Source organism: Haematobia irritans, chromosome 5 (assembly GCF_050003625.1).
Source record: "Haematobia irritans isolate KBUSLIRL chromosome 5, ASM5000362v1, whole genome shotgun sequence".
Lineage (NCBI taxonomy): Eukaryota > Metazoa > Arthropoda > Insecta > Diptera > Muscidae > Haematobia > Haematobia irritans.
Window position 1 is genome coordinate 46,375,842 of NC_134401.1, and position 7,722 is coordinate 46,383,563.

General features: G+C 35.9%; 1 long non-coding RNA gene across 1 annotated transcript; it reads right to left on the reverse strand.

The window, feature by feature from the left end:
• Positions 1–7,116: 7,116 nt before the first annotated feature.
• LOC142241825 (uncharacterized) lies at positions 7,117–7,464 on the reverse strand. Its single transcript, XR_012723830.1, has 2 exons — positions 7,394–7,464; positions 7,117–7,331 (listed from the first exon to the last, which is right to left on the reverse strand). It is a non-coding gene; the product is annotated as an uncharacterized LOC142241825 (long non-coding RNA).
• Between the last annotated feature and the right edge of the window lie 258 nt (positions 7,465–7,722).

The window sequence follows — 7,722 nt, forward strand, 5'->3', positions numbered from 1 at the left end:
AAGTCCTTAAAATACGAATCCGAATTTTGCTTAGCATAGAAGACGCATTTCACTGATATAAAGTTTTATTCCTTGTCCAAAAGTAGACAAACTTTTCAATGAAGTGGTTTTGCCCTTATAAAATTTGAGTATACTAAAATGAACGAAAATTGTGTTTGACTAATGTCAACTTGGCTTTAATAATTCTGAAAAATTCTGCAAAATTAATGAAATTATCATTAAGTTTGACGACTTTTTGCATATTGACTACAAAAATAGGGGGTTTTCAACACTTTATTATACCCTCCACCATAGGATGGGGGGGTATATTAATTTTGTCATTCCGTTTGTAACACATTGAAATATAGCTCTAAGACCCCATAAAGTATATATATTCTGGGTCGTGGTGAAATTCTGAGTCGATCTGAGCATGTCCGTCCGTCCGTCTGTTGAAATCACGCTAACTTCCGAACGAAACAAGCTATCGACTTGAAACTTGGCACAAGTAGTTGTTATTGATGTAGGTCAGATGGTATTGCAAATGGGCCATATCGGTCCACTTTTACGTAAACCGATCACCAGATTTGGACTCCGGAGCCTTTTGGAAGTCCAAAATTCATCTGATTCAGTTGAAATTTAGTACGTGATGTTATTGTATGGCCTCAAACACCCATGCAAAAATTGACCGATATCGGTCCATAATTATATATAGGCCCCATATAAACCGATCCCCAGATTTGACCTCCGGAGCACCTTGGAAGAGCAAAATTCTTCCCATTCGGTTGAAATTTGATACGTGAGGTTAGTATATGGTATCCAACAACCATGCAGGAATTGGTTCCTATCAGTTCATAATTATATATAGCTCCCATATATACCGATCCCCAGATTTGACCTCCGGTGCCTTTTGGAGAAACAAAATTCATCCGATCTGGTTGAAATTTGGTACGTGGTGGTAGTATATGATATTTAACAACCATGTGAGTTGAAATTTGTGGATGACAGTCTTTCGTAGAAGTTTCTACGCAATCCATGGTGGAGGGTACATAAGATTCGGCTTGGCCGAACTTACGGCCGTATATACTTGTTTTAAAGATTTTTTTCTTAAAACATTGCATAATTATACCCTGCTCCACACTGTGGAACAGGGTATTATAAGTTAGTGCATATGTTTGCAACACCCAGAAGGAGACGAGATAGACACATGGTGTCTTTGGCAAAAATGCTCAGGGTGGGTCCCTGAGTCGATATAGCCATGTCCGTCTGTCCGTGAACACTATTTTGTAATCAAAGTCTAGGTCGCAGTTTTAGTCCAATCGACTTCAAATTTGGCACAAGTATGTGTTTTGGCTCAGAATAGATCCCTATTGATTTTGGAAGAAATCGGTTTAGATTTAGATATAGCTCCCATATATATATTTCGCCCGATATGGACTTATATGGCCCCAGAAGCCAGAGTTTTACCCTAATTTGCTTAAAATTTTTCACAAGAAGAACAATTAGAACTATAGTCAAGTGTGCCAAATTTTATTGAAATCGGTTCAGATTTAGATATAGCTCCCATATATATCTTTCGCCCAGAGGCCAATTTTTAACTCCGATTTAGTTGAAATTTTGCACAGGGAGTAGAATTAGCATTGTTGCTATGCGTGCGAAATTTGGTTGAAATCGGTTCAGATTTAGATATAGCTCCCATATATATGTTTTTCTGATTTCTGATTTCTGATTTTCTGCTTAGTCGGAAAGTTGTAAAAATGACTCTAATTTTCCCAAACTTCTAATACATATATATCGAGCGATAAATCATAAATAAACTTTTTCGAAGTTTCCTTAAAATTGCTTCAGATTTAAACGTTTCCCATATTTTTTCACTAACATTGTGTTCCACCCTAGTGCATTAGCCGACTTAAATTTTGAGTCTATAGATTTTGCAGAAATCTATCAAATTCTGTCCAGATCGAGTGATATTTAAATGTATGTACTTAGGACAAACCTTTATATATAGCCCCCAACACATTTGACAGATGTGATATGGTATCGAAAATTTAGATCTACAAAGTGGTGCAGGGTATAATATAGTCGGCTCCGCCCGACTTTAGACTTTCCTTACTTGTTTTTACTTGTAGTATAAATTTCCGGAATTTGGAATATTAATTTATCGTTAACATGATAGTACATGAAGGAAAAAGCTGAAAAACGAACAAATTAATTTAATTAAATTAAATTCCTATAATTAGATAAACAAAACTACATGGAAATATTGGTCTTAGACCCCATAAATTATATATTCTGGGTCGTGTTGAAATTCTGAGTCCATATAGCAATGTCCGTCAGTCCAACTGAAAAAACAAAGAATGCCCGGTTCCAAAGATTTTGTCTTTACTTTAAAAAGTTTGGATTTGATTCTGAGCCAAAGAAGCGGAGAATACAAGTAAGGATACTTTTAAGAGGGTCTCAAAACTTCTCTAAGTGGTTTCACTGCTATGTGGAACGCCGTTCGGACTCGGCTATAAAAAGGAGGTCCCTTGTCATTGAGCTTAACATGGCAACGGGCAGCACTCAGTGGTAAGAGATAAGTTAAGCCATGTGGTATCACAATGGACTGAATAGTCTAAGCGAGCCTGATACATCGGGCTGCCACCTAACCTAAGACACAATTCTTTTTATACCCTGCATCATAGGATGGGGGTATATTAACTTTGTCATTCCGTTTGTAACACATCGAAATATTGCTCTAAGACCCCATAAAGTATATATATTCTGGGTCGTGGTGAAATTCTGAGTCGATCTGAGCATGTCCGTCCGTCCGTCCGTCTGTTCAAATCACGCTAACTTCCGAACGAAACAAGCTATCGACTTGAAACTTGGCACAAGTAGTTTTCATCGATGTAGGTCGGATGGTATTGAAAATGGGCCATATCGGTCCACTTTTACGTATAGCCCCCATATAAAGGGACCCTCAGATTTGGTTTGTGGAGCCTCTAGCAGAAGCATATTTCATCCGATCTGGCTGAAATTTGGTATATGGTGTTGGTATATGGTCTCTAACAACCATGCAAAAATTGGTCCACATCGGTCCATAATTATATATAGCCCCCATATAAACCGATCCCCATATTTGGCTTGCGGAGCCTCTAAGAGAAGCATATTCCATCCGATCCGGCTGAAATTTGGTACATGGTGTTGGTATATGGTCTCTGACAATCATGCAAAAATTGGTCCACATCGGTCCATAATTATATATAGACCCCATTTAAACCGATCCCCAGATTTGGCTTGCGGAGCCTCAAAGAGAAGCAAATTTCATCCGATCCGGCTGAAATTTGGTACATGATGTTGGTATATGGTCTCTAACAACCATGAAACAATTGGTCCACATCGGTCCATAATTATATATAGCGCCCATATAAACAGATCCCCAGATTTGGGTTGCGGAGCCTCAAAGAGAAGCAAATTTCATCCGATCCGCCTGAAATTTGGTACATGATATTGGTATATGGTCTCTAACAACCATGCAAAAATTGGAAAAATTTGGAACATGGTGTTAGTATATGATCTTTAACAACCGTGCCAGAATTGGTCCATATCGGTCCATAATTATATATAGCCCCCATATAAAACGTTCTCCAGATTTGATCTCCGGAGCCTCTTGGAGGAGCAAAATTCGTCCGATCCGGTTCAAATTAGGAACGTGGTGTTAGTATATGGTCGCTAACAACCATACCAAAATTGGTCCAATCACACAAAAATTGGTCCATATCGGTTCATTATCATGGTTGCCACTAGAGCCAAAAATAATCTACCAAAATTTTATTTCTATACAAAATTTTGTCAAAATTTTATTTCTAGAGAAAATTTTGTTAAAATTTCATTCGGTTCATAATAAAATTTTCATCATTGTCAAAATTTTATTTCTATAGAAAATGTTGTCAAAATTTTATTTCTATAGAAAATTTTGTTTAAATTTTATTCGGTTCATAATCATGGTTGCCACTCGAGCCAAAAATAATCTACCAAGATTTTATTTCTATAGAAAATCTTGTCAAAAATTTATTTCTATAGAAAATTTTGTTAAAATTTTATTTCTGTAGAAATTTTTGTCAAAATTTTCTTTCTATAGAAAATTTTGTCAAAATTTTTATTTCTATAGAAAATTTTTTTAAAATTTTATTTCTGTAGAAAATTTTGTCAAAATTTTATGTCTACTTTGTCAAACTGAATTATATATACCACGTATGGACTTACATACAAGTTAGAAGATGGCGTTACCGCAACTTAAGTAATTCGATTCTGAATGGCAGTGTTTAGAAGAAGTTTCTACGCAATCCATGATGGAGGGTACATAAGCTTCGGCCTGGCCGAACTTACGGCCGTATATACTTGTTTAAAACTCGTTTTTTCATAGTTTTTATAAGAAATTTAAAATTATTTTGTTTCAAATGGGTTAAAAAGAGAGTAAGAATTAATAAAATGGTACAAGTTATTTAAATTTTGTCAGAAAAATTCTAAATCCATTCTAGAAAAATTGCAAATTTTTGAAAATATTTGAGGTCAAACGTTTTAGACAAACGTTATAATGCATTAAAAACCATAAAAAGAAGAATTATTTATTATTTGGCAAAATATCTCAAAATTTTATAATTCACATCCAAAACATTCCGAATGGTATGGTCCAACCATTCGAAAGTGATGCAAATTCAGTGCAACGGCTGTTGAAATGGTGGACATCCGTCCTATGACAAGCACATGTTACGTCCAAAAATAATATTTTCACTACATCTTTTGCGACGCTTTTGCATGATTCCAATTTTGCTTTACAAAATAAATTAATTGAACTACGAGTATTTGATTTGTTTTGTTATACCCTCCACCATAGGATGGGGGTATATTAACTTTGTCATTTCGTTTGTAACACATCGAAATATTGCTCTAAGACCCAATAAAGTATATATATTCTGGGTCATGGAGAAATTCTGAGTCGATCTGAGCATGTCCGTCCGTCCGTCTGTTGAAATCACGCTAACTTCTGAACGAAACAAGCTATCGACTTGAAACTTGGCACAAGTAGTTGTTATTGATGTAGGTCGGATGGGTCATATCGGTCCACTTTTACGTATAGCCCCCATATAAACGGTCCCCCGATTTGGCTTTTGGAGCCTCTAAGAGAAGCAAATTTCATCCGATCCGGTTGAAATTTGGTACATGGTGTTAGTATATGGTCTCTAACAACTATGCAAAAATTGGTCTACATCGGTCAATAATTATATATAGCCCCCATATAAACCGATCCCCCGATTTGGCTTGCGGAGCCTATAAGAGAAGCAAATTTCATCCGATCCGACTGAAATTTGGTACGTGGTGTAAGTATAGGTCTTCAACAACCATGCAAAAATTGGTCCACATCGGTCCATAATTATATATAGCCCCCATATAAACCGATCACAAGACTTGGCTTGCGGAGCCTCTAGGAGAAGAAAATTTCATCTGATCCGGTTGAAATTTGGTACATGATGTTAGTATATGGTCTCTAACAACTATGCAAAAATTGGTCTACATCGGTCAAAAATTATATATAGCCCCCATATAAACCGATCCCCAGATTTGGCTTGCGGACCCTCTTAGAGAAGAAAATTTCATCCGATCCGGCTGAAATTTGGTACATGGTGTTAGTATATGGTCTTAATGACCGTTCAAAAATTGGTCCACATCGGTCCATAATTATATATAGCCCCCACATAAACCGATCACAAGATTTGGCTTGCGGAGCCTCTAGGAGAAGAAAATTTCATCCGATCCGGTTGAAATTTGGTACATGGTGTTAGTATATGGTCTCTAACAACTATGCAAAAATTGGTCTACATCGGTCAATAATTATATATAGCCCCCATATAAACCGATCCCCCGATTTGGCTTGCGGACCCTCTAAGAGAAGCAAATTTCATCCGATCCGGCTGAAATTTGGTACATGGTGTTAGTATATGGTCTCTAATGACCGTTTAAAAATTGGTCCACATCGGTCCATAATTATATATAGCCCCCATATAAACCGATCCAAGATTTGGCTTGCGGAGCCTCTAGGAGAAGAAAATTTCATCCGATCCGGTTGAAATTTGGTACATGGTGTTAGTATATGGTCTCTAACAACTATGCAAAAATTGGTCTACATCGGTCAATAATTATATATAGCCCCCATATAAACCGATCCCCCGATTTGGCTTGCGGACCCTCTAAGAGAAGCAAATTTCATCCGATCCGGCTGAAATTTGGTACATGGTGTTAGTATATGGTCTCTAATGACCGTTCAAAAATTGGTCCACATCGGTCCATAATTATATATAGCCCCCATATAAACCGATCACCAGATTTGACCTCCGGAGCCTCATGGAAGACCAAAATTCATCAGATTCAGTTGATATTTGGTACGTGGTGTTAATATATGGCCTCAAACAACCATGCAAAAATTGGTCGAAATCGGTTCATAATTATATATAGCCCCCATATAAACCGATCCCCAGATTTGACCTCCGGAGCCAAATGGAAGGGCAGCATTCATCCGATTCGGTTGAAATTTGGTACGTGATGTTAGGAATTTGAATTGCAGGAATGCAGGAATTGGTTCATATCAGTCCATAATTATATATAGCCCCCATATAAACGGATCCCCAGATTTGACCTCCGATGCCTTTTGGAGAAGCAAAATTCATCCGATCTGGTTGAAATTTGGTACGTGGTGGAAGTATATGATATTTAACAATCGTACCAAAAGTGGTCCATATAAGTCCATAATCATACACCCAGAAAAAAGTGACCCCTTCTTTAAGTTAAAATGAACTCATTGTGAAGAAAGTTGAACTTCGTATAGCGCCAAAGACATTTTTATTTGTTTGAACGATGTGATTTTCGTAGAAATTAGGTATAATGCATTCCATATATTAGTTAACGTTTTCCTATATTTATGTACCACTATACTACAGAATGAAAAAATTTAACTGATTTGAATTCATATATGGAATAATTTTATTGAAAATTGTTCATTCATTTGGACAAATCTTACACATTTGTGGTAAAACTTTTACTTCATAATTAGAACTGCTTACCTTCGTTTTTAAATACAATTTTATTTATTTATATAGGCAATTTTTTCTTCAATAAAATACACGTTTTATTAAGATATTAAATATATTTATTAAGAATCAACAGCATCGACTGGCCTTGAAATACTAGTTTATTATTCCACTATTTCCAATTTCCATGTAATGTCATCAACTGTAAAACGCATTTTTCTTCTTGTACCTTTCACTTTTAATAAGTTGCTGCATAACGATTTTGTCCTCCTTTTATAATTTCAATACCTACAAATATAAAAAATCATAAACCATTTTTGTTACAAAAGGTTAGCGTCACTGAATATTACCTGTTAATTGAAGATTCCAAAATGAAGACAAATGAAAGGGTTGTTATTCTGCTGGTGTTTTCTTTCTTTATTATACAATATATTATACAATCTCTCCGTATACCACAACAACGCGATTCCAACTAAAAAAACAACCCACGCGCAAACACATCGATTACGATGACAGGTATCGATTACAGGTAGACAATAGAAATATAGGAAAATTTCCTATATTCTAACAAGTGTGTTTCCTTAAGTTTTGAAAGGATTGCATACTTCTTAGTACGAATGAACTAAAATATTTTTTTATGTCAAGTGTTGTTCGTATGTATGAAAAACTTTCTATTATA